This window comes from Globicephala melas, chromosome 5 (assembly GCF_963455315.2).
Source record: "Globicephala melas chromosome 5, mGloMel1.2, whole genome shotgun sequence".
Taxonomy (NCBI): domain Eukaryota; kingdom Metazoa; phylum Chordata; class Mammalia; order Artiodactyla; family Delphinidae; genus Globicephala; species Globicephala melas.
This window is the reverse complement of record NC_083318.1, coordinates 71,080,724-71,100,037: the sequence shown is the minus strand read 5'-3', so window position 1 is coordinate 71,100,037 and position 19,314 is coordinate 71,080,724. Positions and strand designations below refer to the sequence as shown.

Below are 19,314 nucleotides of genomic sequence, written 5' to 3'. Positions count from 1 at the left end.
GGTGCTTATGAATAATGGGGGGTAAACCAAAGGTTCCCATGACCCCCTCCTTGGGTTTGACTAATTTACTACAGTGGCTCTCAGAATTCAGGAAACCAGTTTACTCACTAGATAATTGGTTTATTATAAAGGGTATGAATCAACAGCCAGATGAAGAGATGCATAGGGCAAGGTATGGGCAAAGGGCTCAGAGCTTCCATGCCCTCTCCAAATGTGCCACTCTCTCCAATTCTCCACATGTTCACTAACTTGGAAGCTCTCCAAACCACATCCTTTTGGATTTTTATAGAGGCTTCATTATGTAGGCATGGTTGATTAAATTATTGGTATTGGTGAATGATTCCATCTATAACCCCTCTTTCATTCCCAGAAATAGGGGGGTGGGGGGGTGGGACTGAAAGTTCCAACCATCTGTTTATAGTTTGTTCTCCTGGCAACCAGTCCTCATACTTAGGTGGATCCAAATGTCACCTCATTAACATAACAAAAGACACCTATGTTGCTCTCTTCGCTTAGGAAATTCCAAGGGTTTTAGGATCTCTTTGCTGGAAATGGGGACAAAGACAGATATATGTTTTTATTATAAATGACAATATCACAGTAGCCTTTTTGGGTCCCTATGATGTAGGTAATGTCCCCTCTTAGTTTCCTCTTCTTGGGTGGACCCTGAACGTTGACTGTCTCCTTTGCCACATGAGACCGGGGAACTGAAGACTGAGTGTTCAGCATTAGGAGACACCTGAGCACAAAGAGGTTTCGGTGCTCAGGTACTTTCCCTTGACTTTTAGGTTCAGGCTTTCCCCCAAAATTTAGCATGGCAGGTCCCACTCTTTTTTCAATTCTTTATTGTTTTTAATGTGATTTTAAATATATTTTATCCAACATTTTTCATTTTAGAGAAAATTATTATCTAGCCCATCATGATGGAAACTGAATTATTGTTTGTATAGGATGTTACAACACGCAAACTAACTTTCGACTTCCTTTTAACACTCCCCAGTCAGCTAGCCTGGGAGTGAAGAATCTTAGAACTGCATGCTAGATCTGTACTTCATCATCATTTCATCCAACAGGTAATATCTTTTCTAAAACTGGCTTCCAGGTACCCAAACCCCAACCATTAAAATAAACAAATTCAATTGTGAGCTCATCTACAGGCATGTTCTAGCAGGAAGGTACTATGCAGGGTCAGGTGGGATGGTTTCCCTGAGAGCTTCTTTCTGAGAGTGTGGAGCTTGCAGAGACATATGGAAGGTGAGACAGAGATAGAACCTGGACTGAGAGTCAGTTCCTGGCAGGTGATCTTGCTGGTGATACAGGCAGTTAGAGGGGACCCTCAATATCCAGTGATTAGAGAAGGTAGCTAACTTCACCTGGAACTGGGGAGATTGGTTTCACTTGAAGCTAGGCTTAACAAGAAAGAGGCTTGAACCTTCTTAGAGAAGGAATAAGACTTGGTGGAAAGCATGGTGTGGTGTGGTTAAGAGAACAGAGCTGGGTCTGCAGGAGCTATTTGCTTTTGGCAGGGGTGGAGCAATGGGAGTTATCTGGGGGTGGGAGGAGTGTTTAGCAGCAGTGTTTTCAGGCGCAGAAGGCTTGGAAATGAGAGTCTAAATAGCCTAGAGGAGACCAAGGGCTTGGTGGGCTAGAACTGTTCCCCTGTACCTCTCTTCTGGCAACTTATCTTGTCTACCAACAGCTTTTCCTCTCTGCCATTTCTGTTTCCTGACCATGTAGGTCTCCTTTTCTCTGCTTACTTGAACTATGGATATAAATAGAGGTGAGTTCTGATGGCAGATCCTACGAATTAGTGTGCTCTAGTATCATGCTTCTCAAAGAATATGCAAAGTTCTGCTGGGAGGTACAGAAAACTATAGGACAAGGGAACATCTTCAAGTTTTACTTCTGTTTGGAAGATTTGGGGAACAGAATTCTTTTTCTTTTTTTAAAGACTTTTTTTGATGTTGACTTTTTTTTTAAAGTCTTTATTGAATTTATTACAATACTGCTTCTGTTTCATGTTTTGGTTCTTTGGCCGTGGGGCATGTGGAATCCCAGCTCCCCGACCAGGGATCGAACCCACACCCCCAGCATTGGAAGCGGAGTCCTAACAACTGGACCACCAGGGAAGTCCCCAAAATTATTTCTTTATTCAAAGGAATCATTTACTTTATAGTCTTCTACTACCCACCTTCTTTTCTTAGCTTTCTCCATACACTTTTCCAGGGGATCATTTCAAGACCAGGGCTTCAGTTACCAAATATATGCAGTTAACTCTCCAATTAACATTTATAGCCCTGGTATCTTTCTGAGGCTCCAGGCTCTTACACCTCAAGCTTTACAGGTCTAAAACTCAGCACAATCTGCTCTTCCCAAAGCATACATGTTCTTCTCCTGCATTCATTCATTCCTTCATCCACTCATTCAAATAGCTATTGGGCTCCAGGTACTACATTACACTAGGCACCGTAAGATGAATAATGAGCAAGATATATATGGTCCCTGCCTTCATCAAGCTTCTAGTTCAGTGAAGTATATTCATAAGAAAAGAAGAAAACTTCTCAGAACTGAAGAACATGAATCTCCAGGTTAAAAAGACCCACCAAGGGCCCAGAACAATAAAATTTTAAGACTGACCAAGAAAAAGATCATAAAATACCAAAAGACTTGGAACAAAGAAAGTATTTTTTTTTTTCAGAGATTTTTTTTTCACATTCATTCAAAGAAACTGGACTAGAATGACAATAAGACTTTTAGTACCAACTGTAAAATTTGAAGACCACAGAAGAATGTCAACATTCTGAAGAATTGTTATTTTCAAGGGAGATTAATATGTCTTTCAAACTAGCAATTATGTATGAGTGTATTAGTCAGCTTCTTCAGAGAAACAGAGACAACAGTTTGTGTATTTACATATAAAAAGATTTATTTTAAGGAATTGGCCTATCTGATTATGGATTCTGGCAAGTCCAAAATCTTTAGGGTGCACCTGAAGGCTGGGGACCAGGGAAGAGCCAATTCAAGTCAGAAAGCCATCTGCTGGTAGAATTCCCTCTTGCTCAGGAGATCAGTCTTTGGTGTCATTTAGCCCTTCAACTGATTAGATTAGGCTCACCATGTTATGGAGTGCATTCTGCTTTACTCCAAGTCCACTGTAGTGTGTCTGACATTAAGCTTTTTTTTTTATTGTAATGTATTGCCTGACATTAAGCTTTGATTACCAAGACATCCATTTCAAAGACCTCCATGCCGAATAAGCATGTTGCCAGCTCTATGACACAGCTACTAGTCAAACAACTAGATAAGAACCCAGGCCACCCTACCTATGAAGTTCCCTTTTCAGAAACCCTTGGGTAACCTAGATGACTGACCACTTGAATGGTTCCATTTTTCCCTTCCTGGGCCCTAATTGCCACTCTTACATTTTAAATTCGCCAATAAAAAGTGAACCCTAGGCACCTCACCCTCAGACCCCAATTAAGGCAGAGCCCCAGGTCTGCACCCCCCTCCCTCTTTTTCTACCTTTGACCTCAGTGTGTGGCCATTGGGTGTGCCATGTACCCTTCAGGACCTGTAATACATTTTGTTCTTCAAAGTTCCCTCATGGTGTTTGCTTAGGTGTGTCTTCTGATCATAGTAAGAATCACAAGGGCCAGTCCAGCCACAACACTGGCTCCAGTCAAGGAAATGTCAGTGGGGGCCTCACCACAAGTAGTACGGACCAGGCAAGTGCCTCAGGCATCCCTAGCTGACAGCATCACTATCAACAGGCAGAGACTGACAGAACATCTACCTACGTAAACATTAATCTCATCCAAATACAGTCTCAGAGAAACATCCAAAAAACTGTTGGACACATATCTGGGCACTGTGGCCCAACCAAGCTGACACATAAAATTAACCATCACAATGAGGGAGGAAGAAAATATTTTTAAAAATTCAAGGCCTCCAAAAGTTAACCTCCCATGTATCCTTTCCTATGAGCCCCTTAGAAAGCTTCAGAAAACAAGAGAGTAAACTAAGAAAGAAAAGCCACAGATACAGGAAAAGGTTCTCACAGGCTAGTCTCAGGGCAATAGCAATGCAGAAGGCAGAGGAAGCAACCTGGGCAGACAGGAGCAGCAGGATGGCGCTGTTCAGGGGAAGTAAATGGAAGATGGACTCTCTGATGTATTCCTGTATTTTTTCTCAGAGAGTCTCTGTGGGATGGTTACTAAGGGCACAGACGCTGGAGCCATACTTCTGGGGTTTAAATCCTGGCTTTACTCCTTTGTAGCTGAGTAATATTAATCTCCCAGTCTTCTGTTTCTTCACATGCAAAACTAGGAAGATTACACTATGTTTTGTTGGGAGGGCTGGTGGATAGACAGGATGAGCTAGGTTGTGTTTCTTAACAACCCTGACATCTCAATGACTTATAACCACAAAGATATTTTTCTTTCTCATGCTGTATGTCCCGCGGGTTGGCTGGGGGTCCACACTTAAGCATGCAAGTGGAGGGAGTCTCCAGCACCTGGAATGACAGTGTTTTCTGTGGTAGGGGAAAGCAAAGTGGGAGTTACATACCAGCTCTGAAAGACTTCTGTCCAAAAATAACATGTCATTTCTGCTCATGTTCCATTGGCTAAAGCAAGGAACAGGCAGGGACAGGCAACTCTACCTTATGTCCAGGTGGAAGAGAAGGATGAGAATGCTGAAAGACACTCTACTGACCACCACAGACCCCCAAGCCCTCCCACCACAGGGAAGGAATCTGAAACTTTATATAAGAAGTGCACCATCTCAACAGAGGAACAAATGGGTCCTTGAGGAGGGAATAAGGAGAAGGCCGGAGGGAGGGCAAGGAGCCGTGAGTCCAGGGACACAGGTTTGGAGTTTGAGAGAGAGAAGAGAAATGTATGATTTTCTATGAGAAGTAGAAACTTAGAGAACATGAGAGAGCTCTGACTAGGGTTGACAGGAATTCTTGTTAGATGATTGCCATGTAACAACACATATTAGAGAGGAACCCTCTGATAGCTCCTCAAGAAAACTTAGCAGACTTTCGTTAGGTTTCTTTAAATGTATCTAATCCCATTTAATTACATCTTCATATATTTATGGCTCATTTAACAAAGTCCCTCTTTCCCATATTCAACTTGTTCTGCAAATATATTGTTTTTAAAATATTTTCCATGGTTCCAAAAAGAAAAAGAAGGGAAATTAGGTTCTTGTCTCACTTTCTAAAATGTATTTTAAAAATAAACTTATTTTGGAACAGTTTAGACTTACAGAACAGTTATAAAAATACTAAGTTCCCACATACCTTATGCCCATTTTCTTCTATTGTTAACATCTTACATTAGTATGGTATATTTGTCACAATTAATGAACCAATATTGATACATTATTAATAACTAAAGTCAATACTTTATTCAGATTTCCTTAGTTTTTGCGTTATGTCCTTTTCTCTTCCAGGATATCACCCAAGATAACACATTGCATTTAGTCATCATGTATCTTCATTTTATTTTTATACAGATGAAAATCGCACACATTCACTTGTACTGAAAATAAACTGAATTCAGAGCTAGCTGACTGTGAGTTGGTATTTAAAACGCTCCAAGAGTTTTTTTTTGGGGGGTGGGGGTAGGGCTGGTGGAGAGGGAGTGGAAAAGAAAACAAAAAACAAAAAACAAAAAACCACCACTCCAAGAGAAAACAAGATCTCCCCCTAGTGTTTAGAATAGAAAACAGCACCTTGACTTTCCAACTTAGTACTAATACAGAACAAATCGTCCTAAAAAAGTTTTTTTTGGAAATAATAAACATCATAGTTTAAATATCACCCACAGAAAGAGAAGGCACAGTCAACTACTAACAAAAATGTCAAACAACCTCAACAACAAAATGTCCTTGAAGAGAGAGGGAGCTGCAGACCTGGTCGGGGGTTCGTGTAAAAGCGAGCAGGATTGGCGGGCTGGTATCCTCTGCGGCGCCCAGTATCACGCCTCCTAATAGGTAATCAAGGACTAAATGAGCAGTTTTCTGTGGGCTTACATTTTTTATATTCATTATAATATAACAGAATCAGGATTAATGAATATAAAAGGTAAGGCATTCAACTCCTGTGCTGTCTACTTCCCTAGTCTTGATGAGCATTACAGTTAGCAGCACTTTTCCCTTTCCCCACCCCCAATGACTGGATATCAGATTTCTGGCTATTCAAACATTTGAACATAGTGAAAAATCAAAAAGCATGTCAAGGGAGACTTGTGAAATAACTGTCCCAAAGAAAGAGAAACAGAAACTTGGCATCCATGCAGAAATAGACATAGTCAAGGACTTAGAACTTACTGGCTATTCTTATATGTAATTCTAATAATTAGGATGATGTGATTTGGGTCCACAGGAACAAAGACAGCATCTTTGTAAGGGTGGCTTCAACACTGGCTTTCTGGCAGTAGGATTGACAACTGGTAGCCAGAGAAGAAACAAATCTACCAAACACAGAATATAGTCATTGATTTTACTGATGAACTTAAATCATTAAGCAATATTCACATTATAATCAGCATCACATCACATCATCAACATTGATGAAAAAAGTTGAAGACGACACAAATAAATGGAAAGATACTCCATGCTCATGGATTGGAAGAATTGATATTGTTAAAATGTCCATACTACCAAAAGCAATCTGCAGATTCAATGCAATTCCTATCAAAATTCCAATGGCATTTTTCACATAAATAGAACAATCCTAAAATTCGTATGGAACCATAAAAGACCCCAAGTAGCCACAGCAATCTTGAGAAAGAAGAAAAAAACTGGAGGCATCATACCCCCTGGTTTCAAACTATATTACAAAACCATAGTAATCAAGAGAGTATAGTATGGGCATTAAAAACAGGCATATAAATCAATGGAACAGAATAGAAAGCCCTGAAAAAAACCCACACATATATGGTCAATTAATTTATAACAAAGGAGCCAAAAATATACAGTGGGGAAAGGACAGTCTCTTCAATAAATGGTGTTGGAAAAACTGGACAGTCACATGCAAAAGAATGAAACTGGACCACTATCTTACACCATACATAAAAATTAACTCAAAATGGGTCAAAGATTTGAACATGACCTGAAACAATTAACACTCCTATAATAGGAAAACATAGGGGACTTCCCTGGTGGTCCAGTGGTTAAGAATTTGCCTTCCAGTGCAGGGGACACAGGTTCAATCCCCGGTTGGGGAACTAAGATCCCACATGCCACAGGGCAACTAAGCCCATGCATCACAACTACTGAGCCCTCGCACTCTGGAGCCCGTGTGCCACAACTAGAGAGCTCGTGCGCCGCAACTACTGAGCCCGCATGCTCTGGAGGCTGTGCCACAACTAGAGAGAAGCCCGCACACTGCAACAAAAGATCCCACATGCCACAACTAAGACCCGATGCAGCCAAATAAATAAATAAAATTTTTAAAAAAAGAAAGAAAGAAAACATAGGCCACAAGTTCCTTGACATCACTCTTAGTGATGAATTTTTTGGATTTGACACCAAAAGCAAAGGCAACAGAAGCAAAAATAAACAAGTGAGACTACATCAAACCAAAAAGCTTCTGCACAGCAAAGGAAACCATCAACAAAATGAAAAGTTAACCTACCAAATGGGAGAAAATATTTGCAAATCATATATGATAAGGGGTTAATATCCAAAATATATAAAGAACTCGTAAAACTCAATAGCAAAAAACCCAAACAATTCTATTTAAAAATGGGCAGCAGATCTGAAAGACATTTTTCCAAAGACAGAGGATCTGAATAGACATTTTCCTAAAGATGGGCAATAGGTACATGAAAAGATGCTCAAAATCACTAATCAATACGGAAATGCAAATCAGATCCACAATGACCTATCACTTCCCACCTGTTAGAATGGCTATTATCAAAAAGACTAGAAATAATAAGCGTTGGCAAGGATGTGGAGGGAAACTTTGCATTGTTAATGGGAATATAAATTGGTGCAGCCACTATGGAAAACACTATGGAGGTTCCTCAAAAAACTAAAAATAGAATTACCATATGATCCAGCAATTCCACTTCTGGGTATTTATCTGAAGGAAACAAAAACACTAACTTGAAAAGATATATGCACCCTCATGTTCACTGCAGCATTATTTACAATAGCCAAGCTATGAAAGCTACCTAAGTGTCCATCAACAGATAAATGGATAAAGAAAATATGGCATACACACACACACACACACACACACACACACACACACACACACACACACACACACTCTGGAATATTATTCAGCCATAAAAAAGGGAGGCAATCTTGCCACTTGAAATAGCATGGATGGACCTTGAGGGCATTATGCTAAGTGAAATAAGTCAGCCAGAGAAAAACAAATATTGTATGATCTCACTTATATATAGAATTTAAAACAAAACAAAACAAATCCAAAATACAAACAACCGAGTTCATGGATAGAGAACAGACTGCTGGTTACCAGAGGTGGGGAGGGGAATTGGGAGGGGGTGTGGGAAGTGGGTGAAGTGGCTGAAAGGGGTTAAAAAGTGGAAACTCCCAGCTATAAAATAAATAAGTCATAGGGATATAATGTACAACATGGGGACTACAGTTAATAATGCTGTATTGTCTATTTGAAAGTTGCTAAGAGAGTAGATCTTAAAAGTTTTCTTCACAAGAAAAAAAAATTTTGTAACTAGGTATAGTGATGGATATTAACTAGAGTTATTGTGGTGGTCATTTTGCAATATACACAAATAACAAATCATTATGTTGTACACCTGAAATGAATATAATGCTATATGCCAATTATATCTAAATTTAAAAAATAGATAAATAAAAGAGACAGTGTTAAAAAGAACTCTTTCTAGTTATTTGTAAGTCTGCCTGGTTTGGTATCATCTACATGGGAATAACCTATAGGTATTTCCTTTTATCTAAAAGATGAAGTGTAAACACTCTAAGTAGCTGCTGGCCAAGTTACCAATTCTCAAATATAACTTTCCCTCTCCCCTGCAACTTTCTAAAAGTGTATATTAAAAGAAGGATGTCTACCATAGAAAATCAAGTTTTCTAACTAAAACTTCCATGTTATTTTAAAGGAATCAAGACAAAGAAACTCCTATAGCAAAACTTTTTGTAAGGGACTTTAACAGATTTTGCTTACACTTATTTAGTAGTCAGAGTCTCCTTTATTTACTATAAAGCAATAGTATAACTTCATATAATTATATTATATAATTATATAAATATAATTTCATAATTTCTCAGTCCACAGCTTAGGGCTGTGCAGAATAAGTTAAATCTACAGAAGACTTCCTGGCTTGCTGAAGAATGAAAATAGGTGGAAAATTTTAACATTTAGGTTAAAAATATAAATATGGATTCTTCACTTATGTTCACCTTACTTCTAAGAGAATAGTTGTATTATAAAATAAAAATACAATCAGTGCTCTGAAAAGGAAAAGGAAGCAAATATGCCACATGAGGTTTCTCCTATTTTCTTCAGCTTCATGATATTTTCCTTTCTAATAAAAACTTCTTCTTGGGCTTCCCTGGTGGTGCGGTGGTTGGGGGTCCGCCTGCCGGTGCAGGGGATGTGGGTTCGTGCCCCTGTCCGGGAGGATCCCGTGTGCCGTTGAGCGGCTGGGCCCGTGAGCCGTGGCTGTTGGGCCTGCGCGTCCGGAGCCTGTGCTCCGCGACGGGAGAGGCCACAGCAGTGAGAGGCCCACGTACCGCAAAAAAACAAAAAATAAAACAAAAAAAAAACTTCTTCTTGTATTTATGTAAACCACCTTATATTTTTTTGGACCAAGGTATGCTATAAAGAAATAAATTCAGTTACTACAATTAAGCATCATTTATACATCTACTCTTTCTGGCAACAGGGAGAAAACTGCAAACATGAAAAAGCACAAAGGTCTTGTAATCAAGGGGGGGGGGGCACCCTCAGTTCCTCAAGAGAGACTATGATTTTCCAGGTACTGCATTCTAGACTAAAGTTCTCACATGGGCCCTCATATAGGGGAATGTTAAGCCATATAATGAGCAATGCTCCTGGTAATTTTACGCCAGAGAGAATCAGCTTTTGTGGCTGTTCTTCATAAAATTCTGGATAAAGCCCAAAGCATAACATTAAAGTAAAATTTATGAAAATGCCTTTTGTGGCCCAAATATATAAACTTAAGATGACATAAATAAGGCGGCTAAGACAAAGAAGAGCATCTCCCACAAACCAGATTCTACTCGTTAAACTAAAGTCAAAATTTTAGTTTTTTTAGGAGGGGTGGGGAAGTTAGAAGGAGAGCTACATTTCTCTTACTTTTTGAAAAACCAGTAGGTGTACATATGCACATGGTAAAGAATTCAAAAGTACAAAAAAGTATGCTGGTAAAATAAGTATTTTTACTACTATTAATCTAGTCCCCAGTTCCCCTCTCCACAGGTCAGTCACCAGTTTCTTTTGCTTTCCTCTAGAGACAGTCGCTGTTAAGCAAATATTACACACAAATCTTTTTACTCCACAAATGGCACTGTTTGGCACTTTGTTTTCACTTTTAACACTGTATCTTTGGTATCATTCCACAGCATTATAGAGAATTATTGTATCTTGATCTTCCTTATGGCTACATGATACTTCAGTGAATAATGTATCATAATTTATCCAGTGTCCTACTGATTGTCATTTAAGTTCAGCCTTTGCCACAAATAACACTATAATAAATGTTCTATATTCACATCTATACAAGCACACATACAGGTGTAATACAAATTCTTGGAAATCACTGGATCTACATTGTAAATTTTGTTAAGTGTTACAAATTGCTCTCTCAAGAGATTCTCACCAACAATGCTTTCATTCAATATTTAAGTGCCTACAATGTGCTAGGCACTGTTCTAGGCACTTGAGGTACAATGATAAACAAATCAACGATCTCTGCTCCTGTGAAACTTATATCGTGTGTGTGTGTGAGAGAGAGACAGACAGACAGAGACAGAGAGACCGAGGAGTTATCAAGAATGACTCCAAAGTTTTCAGCCTGTTGCCATCAGCCAAGATGGATGCAGAAGGTTTGCAAGATCAGAAGTTTGTTTTGCATATGTACACCCTGAGACTTCTGTTGGATATCCAAGTGAAGATACTGAATCAGCAGATGGGTGTGTAAATCTGGAGTGCAGGAGATGGGTCTGAATTCCAGACATATAATAGATGATTTCTAAGCTATGAACCATTGAGTGAGTACAGAGAGAGAAGTTGACCAAGGACTGGGTCCTGGGATACATCAAATTAATTGCTGCAATTAAAAAATTGAGAAACTCTTGGTGAAACTGATAAGGGAGGAGAGGTGGGAGAAGGACAGGGAGAATGCAAGAATCCCCAAATATCAATACAGGAAATGAAAGGGACATCACTTCTGATTATATATTCATTAAAAAGAATCATGAAAAACTTTACTGAAAACTATCTAAATGTACTTATCCAGGATACATATAGAACTCCCACTAATCAGTAAGAGAAAGAAAGAAAACTCAGAAAATCAGGCAAGCTATTTGAACCAACTTCACAAGAGGATATCTAAATGATCAATGATCATATGGAAAAGTACTCAACCACATAAATTATCAAACAAATGAAAATTTAACCCACAAAGATATCACAACACACTCTGAATGACTACAGACTGTCAATACCAAACATTGGCAAAGATGTGGAGTACTGCAGGTAGGAATGGGAGCTGGCACACCACTGTGGAAAACAGCTGCACATCATTTTATCCAGAAATTCCACTTATATACATATATCTAGTAGAAATGCATGCACATGTACAAGGAAGTTCATAGCAGCAGTACTTTGACTCCACTGATTTCCTCAATTGTTGAGGAACAACACTGCTTGCACTGAACACACCTGGACAGTCTCCCCATCTCAAAGTCAGCAGATTAACCTGAATTCCATCTACAACTCAATGCTCCTTTGCCATGAAATCTAACACACTCATAGGTTCTAGGGATTAGGATGTGAATATTGTTGGCGAGCTATTATTCTGCCAACCACATTTTTACATAATATAAGCATTTAATACTGTAAATTTCCTTCAAGTTACTTTAGCTGCTTTCCCCAAATATCAATGTTTTGTACCTTCATTTTCATTCAACTCAAAATATTTCCTAATTTCTCTTGTGACTTTGTCTTTGATGTGTGGTTATTTAAATATGTTTTATATAAAATTTCCAGAAAGTTGTATTTTCCAGTTATCAATCTTACTGTAATCTATTTGTTTTTTATTTTTAAATTTTATTTTATTATCATTTATTTTTGGCTGCGTTGGGTCTTTGATTCTGTACACGGGCTTTCTCTAGTTGTTGTGAGCAGGGGGTTACTCTTCGTTGTGGTGTGTGGGCTTCTCATTGCAGTGGCTTCTCTTGCTGCAGAGCACAGGCTCTAGGCGCCAGGCTTCAGGAGTTGTGGCTCGCAGGCTCTGGCGTGCAGGCTCAGTAGTTGTGGTGTTCACGGGCTTAGTTGCTCCGTGGCATGTGGGATCTTCCCGGACCAGGGCTTGAACCCATGTCCCCTGCATTGGCAGGCAGATTCTTAACCACTGCGCCACCAGGGAAGCCCCTATTTCTGTTTCAGAGAATAAAATGTGTTAAAAAGTTGTTCTTTTTGTTTTCTATAATCCAGCATATATTTTGGTTACTATTCCATTTGTACTTAAAAAAATATGTATTATGCTATTATTGGATTGAGTATTCTTTAAATGTCAATTCAACCAAGTTGCTTGATAGTGTTGTTCAAGTCTTCCAAATCCTAATATTGTCTATTTCCTCTTTCAGCTCCATCAGTTTTTGCCTCATGAATTTGAAGATTTTTAGGTGCATACATTTTTAGGACTGTTACAGCTTCTTGGTGAATTGACCTTTCATCATTATGTAATTTCCCTTTTTTATTCCTGGCTAATCTTCCCTGTTCAGAAGTCTACTTCGACAAATGCAGTCACTCTAGCTTTCTTTTGATTGATGTTTGCATTGTACGTCATTCTTCATCTTTGTATTTTTAACCTACACGTTCATATTTATATAAAACATATAGTTATAAAGCATATAGCTGAGTCTTTTTATGCAATCTGACAATCTAATTTGGTGTGCTTAAATCATTTACAGTTAACATAATTATTGGTATGGATGGATTTAAGTCTTCCATTTTAATATTTGTTTTCTGTTTGTCCTGTTTTTGTTCTTCTATTCCACCTTTCCTGCCTTCTTTTAGATTATGTGAACTTAAATTATAACATCTATTTTCTCTCTCTTAATTGCAATTGCAATATACATATTCTAGAGATTACGATATATACACCTGACCTTTCACAGTCTATTTAGAGTTAGTATTTTGTAAAATATAGAAGCCTTACAACTATACAGGTCTCTTTACTATTCTTATAGTTGTCATATGCATTATTGCTAAATGCACTGAAAACTTCTTTTGACAAAGTTATAGTTTTTGCTTTCAACAGTCATACATATTTTAAAGAACTCAGAAAATTTTCCTTTTATTTTTAACCACATAATTAACATTTATGCTGGTTTCCCTTCATTCTTGCAGTTCTAAGTTTCCCTCATACGCCATCATTTTATTTAAGTCTGCAGACAATAAATTCTTAGTTTGCCCTCACCTGAAAATGTCTTTATTTTGCTTTGATTACTGCAGAAAATTTTCAATGGATAGAAAATTGAGTGGATTATTCTTTTTTTCAGCACTTTAAAGACCTTTTTCAGTATTTTCTGGCCTTCAGAGTTTCTGACAAGAAATCTGTGATCATTTAAATTGTTGTTCCACGGGCTTCCCTGGTGGCGCAGTGGTTGGGAGTCCACCTGCCGATGCAGGGGACGTGGGTTCGTGCCCCGGTCCGGGAGGATCCCACATGCCGCAGAGCGGCTGCGCCCGTGAGCCATGGTCGCTGAGCCTGCGCGTCCGGAGCCTGCGCTCCGCAACGGGAGAGGCCGCGGTGGTGAGAGGCCTGTGTACGGCAAAAAAAAAAAAAAAAAAAAAAAGTTGTTCCACGATACATAAAGTGGTTTTTTCTTTGCACTGTGTTGGGTCTCTGTTGCTGTATGCGGGCTTTCTCTAGTTGAGGCGAGCGGGGGCTACTCTTCATTGTGGTGTGCGGGTTTCTCATTGTGGTGGCTTCTCTTGTTGTGGAGCACGGGCTCTAGGCACAGGGGCTTCAGTAGTTGCAGCACGCAGGCTCACCAGTTGCAGCATGCAGGCCCTAGAGCACACAGGCTTCGGTAGTTGCGGTGCATGGGCTCAGCAGTTGTGGCACACGGGCTCTAGAGCACAGGCTCAGTAGTTGCGGTGCATGGGCTTAGTTGCTCTGCAGCATGTGGGATCTTCCCGGACCAGGGATCGAACCTGTGTCCCTTGCATTGACAGGCAGATTCTTAACCACTGCCCCACCAGGGAAGTCCCCATAAAGTGTTTTAATCTAGCTGCTTTCAAGATTTTTTTCTTTATCTCTGGTTGTCTGCACTTTAATTATGATGTGTGTCTGTGTGTATTTCTTTTGAGTTTTTCCTTTTTGAGTTAAGCAGTTTAATTATGATGTGTCTTGGTGTGGTTTTCTTTCAGTTTATCCTGTTATCAACCCAGGTAGGTTCAGTTCACTGAGATTTCTGAATCTGTAAATTTATGTCTTTCATCAAATTTGGCAAGTTTTATCCATTACTTCTTCAAATAATTGTCCCATACCTAGCTCTTTCTCCTCCTTTTCTGGGATCCCAACATTGCTGTGCTAGAGCCAGCTTGTACCAACTCACAAGCTGATTTTGCACAACTCTTCCCAATACTATGTTCAATGACATCATGTTGATAGCTTGAAAATGGCCATGGTGGGAATATTTACCTGGACATTGGAAAGCATTACAAATGACTTTTTTTGAGAGCTAGTTTACTACTAGACTCCAGTGAAACCAATGTTACGCCTTTTGATATTGGTCCTCTGGTTCCTGAGGCTCTGCTCATTTTTTCAATCTTTTGTTACTCTGTTATCTAGGTTTAATAAATTCTATTGATCTCCCTTCAATATCACTGACTCTTCTGTCATCTTCAGTTAGCTATTGGATCCATCTAGCAAATTTTTTAAATTTCAGCTACCTTTTCAGTCTAAAATTTTTTTGAAAAAAAAATTTCTACTTTGTTGAGAACTTCTATAGTTCCATTCATCTCAAGAGTGTTTTCATTTGTCTCATGTTATAGTTATAATGGCTGCCTTAAAGTTTGATAATTCTAACATCTGGACCATATTGGTGTTGACATTTGTTGTCGTACTTCTTGAGGAATGATCTCATTTCCTTGGTTCTTTACAGGCTGAGTAATTTCAGATTATATGTTAGACATTTTGAATATTATACTTTAGACTCTAGGTCCCATTAAAATGTTCTGGACAATGTTGATTTTTGTTTGTTTAAACAGTCAACCTAGATAGGTTCAGAATGCAACTTCTGTTCCATCTTCTGTGGGCTTGGTTCCAATGTCAGTTTAGTTTACAAAGGCTTTGTTATTCTATGTTGGATCTACCTCACACATGCACTGCTCAGTGCATGACAGACACAGTTAGGCTGTGTCATGTTCAGTGGTTTAAATTAGTTCAGTTCTCAAAGGCTTTGCTGTGCTGCTTTGGGTCTGAGTATGTGTAGCTCAGGCGTAAGCCTGGTGCTTGCACTAATCAAAACATAAAGGACCGCTTTCTCCAGCTCTCTCATCAGTTCCCCCCTTGCCCCAAAGGGCACCTCTGCCCTGTCCTCTGACCAGATATAAGGGTTCTCTCAGAATTTTAGCTCGATCACTATTACTGTGCAGTTGCCACAACTCAGTTTACCTTCAGGACAAAGAGAGTAGAGAAAAATGGGGATTATCTTCACATTCTTCAAACTGCAGAGGTTCTTTTCCCATTTCCTCTGTCAGAAAAACAGGCTTCCCATCAATTTTAACTGTTGGCACTGTTTGCTACCAGGGCTTAACTGGGGTGCTCACCAGTGACAAATCATGAAAGAAAAGCAAAAATAAAAGCCCCCAACATGCCCTAGCTTCCAAGAGCTATTTTTTTTTTTCTCATTTTTTGGGATTTTCCTTTCATAGGTTTTCCCTCAGAATTTCCTCTGGTTCAAACTACCAGAGGAGTCCTTATGACAGCTCTGTTGGGTGCCCTCTCTGAGCTCAGGGCTAAGATAAAAGAGGAAAAAAATGGAAAACTCATCCCTGTATGGGTCTCTTCTCCAGGTTTGACTCTCCTCCCAATCCACCTGCTTTTGTTTACTTTTCAGTGTCCTCAGGTAGGTGTCTTTTGCATTTTGTCCAAAATTTTTAGTTGTAAGGGGGAGAGAAGGGCTTTTGAGGGCTTACTCCATCTTGGTTATCCCTGAAGTCAAAATCTGCATTATTTTCAAGAGACCTAAACTGGAAACAACCTAATTGTCCTTCAACATTAGAATGGATAAATTGTAATATATTTATAAAATGGCATATAATATGGCAAGGAGAATGAACACACTACAGTGACATCAGAAACATAGGTGAATCTCACATTATCTTTGTTGTTTACTGCCAAGTCTGACAGAAACACCACTTTTAGCCTTTAATCAAAATGATAGGCAGAAAAAAATTACAAAGTATCTGGTTACATTTAGATAAAGTTCAAAAATAGGCAAAACTAAATTATAATGTTGAAAGTCAGGATACCTGCTATCTTTGAAGGGGAAGAAGGAAGTAGTGATTGGCAGATGGCATTAGGGGAGTATTTTTGGGGTGCTCTTAATAGTCTAATTCTTGCCTACATGGTGGTTACACATGTATTATAGTTACTCACTAATTCATTCAGCTGAACATTTGTTTTGTACATTTTTCTGTACATATTTTATATATCAATTTAAAAAACACTTAAAAAGTTAAAAAAATTAACTTCCTTCTGGTGGCAGATGCCAGAATCTTAGCTTAAATCAACCTTTGTATTAACGGGAACTTATAATAAGGATACTGAGGTGCTTTGTGGAATTCAAGGCAGGAATGATACTAGGCTGCATGAACAATTTGAGCCAACAGCTCAAAAATACTATCGGAACCTTCCCTCTCACTACAAATGTTTTCTCCAGGAAAACATGACCATTGACATGAAATAACCATTCTATACGATATACACTGAGACATTTGTGTAAGTACCTACTGTTTTGTTTGCTCAAGACTAGGCCTACTTACTGGGGATAGCACCACTTTCAGGGAAAACGGTCTTCCCTCATTCTCTCCATATGGTTTTCACAAGAGCTACCTGGTTTTTGCTACGAGGTTTTTACTTAACCCCAATCACCTGCCATAGTCAATTAGCCCAGTAATGGGCACCTGACCTGTGCTGGGGAATCCTATTCCTAGAAGTTTTGTTCTTGGGACCAGCGTTCTATTTTTAAACAGGAATGCTTGCGGTAGGGTGCAGAAATCTGCATTTTAGCAGTCTGTTAGGTGATTCTAAAGTCTGAGAACTCTAATCTAGACTATCTTGATTCTTTATTTGGTTGTGCCTATTTCTTCAGAGGTATTTTATTTTGAAACGGGAGCTGTACTCAACCAATACTGTCAATTCATGGCTTGGTAGACTGGGGTGGGGTAGGGTGGAAGCTCAAGAGTCAATAAAAGATACTATATAAAGAATATGAGAATATAAATTTGGTAAAGTTTTGGAATATTTGTATACTCTTTCTGGAACTTATTTCTCCCCGAGCAGAACCAATCTAAATGATGGCAGTCCTCAGTGACCTCAGAATTAAGAAAAAGTTACAATGTCAATCATGAATATAATCCCAATTTCATTAGGGGGAAAAAAGACAATATCCTTAAATTTAAGTGAGTGATTACCTATGGAATTAGTGCTTTTTCTTCTTTGTAATTTACTGTTTCTCTACTTTCCTAAAATAATTTTTCATAACAGAAACAAATTGATGTTATAAAGATACAAACAATATATTTTTTTAAATCAAGGAATATCTACAATCAGGAATTGAGAAATGTGTCATGCTTTCAGTAGGCAGTTAATATACACCTCTGTTCAAAAGCAAACTCATGTCAGCATTGTAAGTGAAAAGTATTTTCTCATCTTAAACATAAGACTTCTTACCCTTCCACTTAATACAGTTTTCTCCTGCTACTGAAAGTAGAAGCATTTCTATGAAAGCTTTCCTAAGCTGAAATGGCATAAAGTGAAGAAGCAATTATCTGAGGACACATCTTACTAACAGATACACAAAATAAATCAAGATAAAGCACAGATGCTCACATAGTTCCAAGCTATGGTGGCTTGATGCTGAGATGCTGAGTAGTTCCTGATGAAGGACTTCGCAGTGGGGGGCACACTGCTCCCTGCAAAATAAACACTGAATGCTATTTTTGCTTTCCCCTTTTTCCATAAAAGCAAAAATACTCTTCAGATTTCTTTTGATTAGTGAAAACAGCTACTAATACGTCTTTCATAAAAGCAAAGTGGCATACAATGAACCTTTGAAATATGGGAGATACCTGCATTTTATAACCATGTTAAGGTCAGCACTTAAATATTTACTTCTGGAAGGTGGGATTGCAGGATCCCAAGGTGAAATGTGTGATCATTTCCCCTTTTATATTTCTTAGTATTTTCAGTTAAGTAAAAAAGTAATGGGTCTATTATTTTTAAAATCAGAAGAAATAAGCTCTTTTCCCCTTCTTTTTAAAGAGAAAACATTAAAGTTATCCAGTGTAAAGAATTGCTGTGAAATTAGCATGCAGTTAATAGTTTTAACTGAGTTGTATTAGCTAAGGTCCATGAGTGAAATCCGTTCCATTTCCATACTAGTAACCAGAGGGCCATTTAGTCTACTCAGACTTTTATTTAGATCATTCAAATATGTTAGTGGTTGCTAACTTCGGCTTCATGCTCATGTGAACATGCTGTTCACTACCTCCCTCCAAGTTAGTTTCACTATCATTTATTCTTATTCTATTTTGTAATTCAAAGCTAAACTTTGATACAGCAAATAATTCACAAGAACCACCATAAACATTTTCCTGTTACACAGGGTATATAACAAGTTTAAGTAAACTTTTCATTCATTAATTTACAAGTATAATGGCATTTATTTTAAATGGTTCTTAAAAGTTTTCAGGTTGGCTTGGGAGAAAATTCAAGCAGGAAGGTGTCATTTCTTATGACTCATTAGTGAGACTAATTTTAACATGGAGGACAGTAAAAACTTCCAAAAGGGATGCGGGGAACTAATAAA

At 38.6% G+C, this 19,314-nt stretch overlaps 1 protein-coding gene across 2 annotated transcripts in view; it reads right to left on the bottom strand.

Moving 5' to 3' along the window:
* SLAIN2 (SLAIN motif family member 2) overlaps positions 1 to 19,314 on the bottom strand; it is a 119,867-nt gene that overhangs the window by 18,896 nt on the left and 81,657 nt on the right. For both annotated transcript variants that reach the window (XR_009564000.2, XR_009564001.2), the window contains exon 10: positions 18,336 to 18,418. The gene's annotated coding sequence lies outside the window, so the exon portion shown is untranslated. The remainder of the gene's footprint in view (positions 1 to 18,335; positions 18,419 to 19,314) is intronic.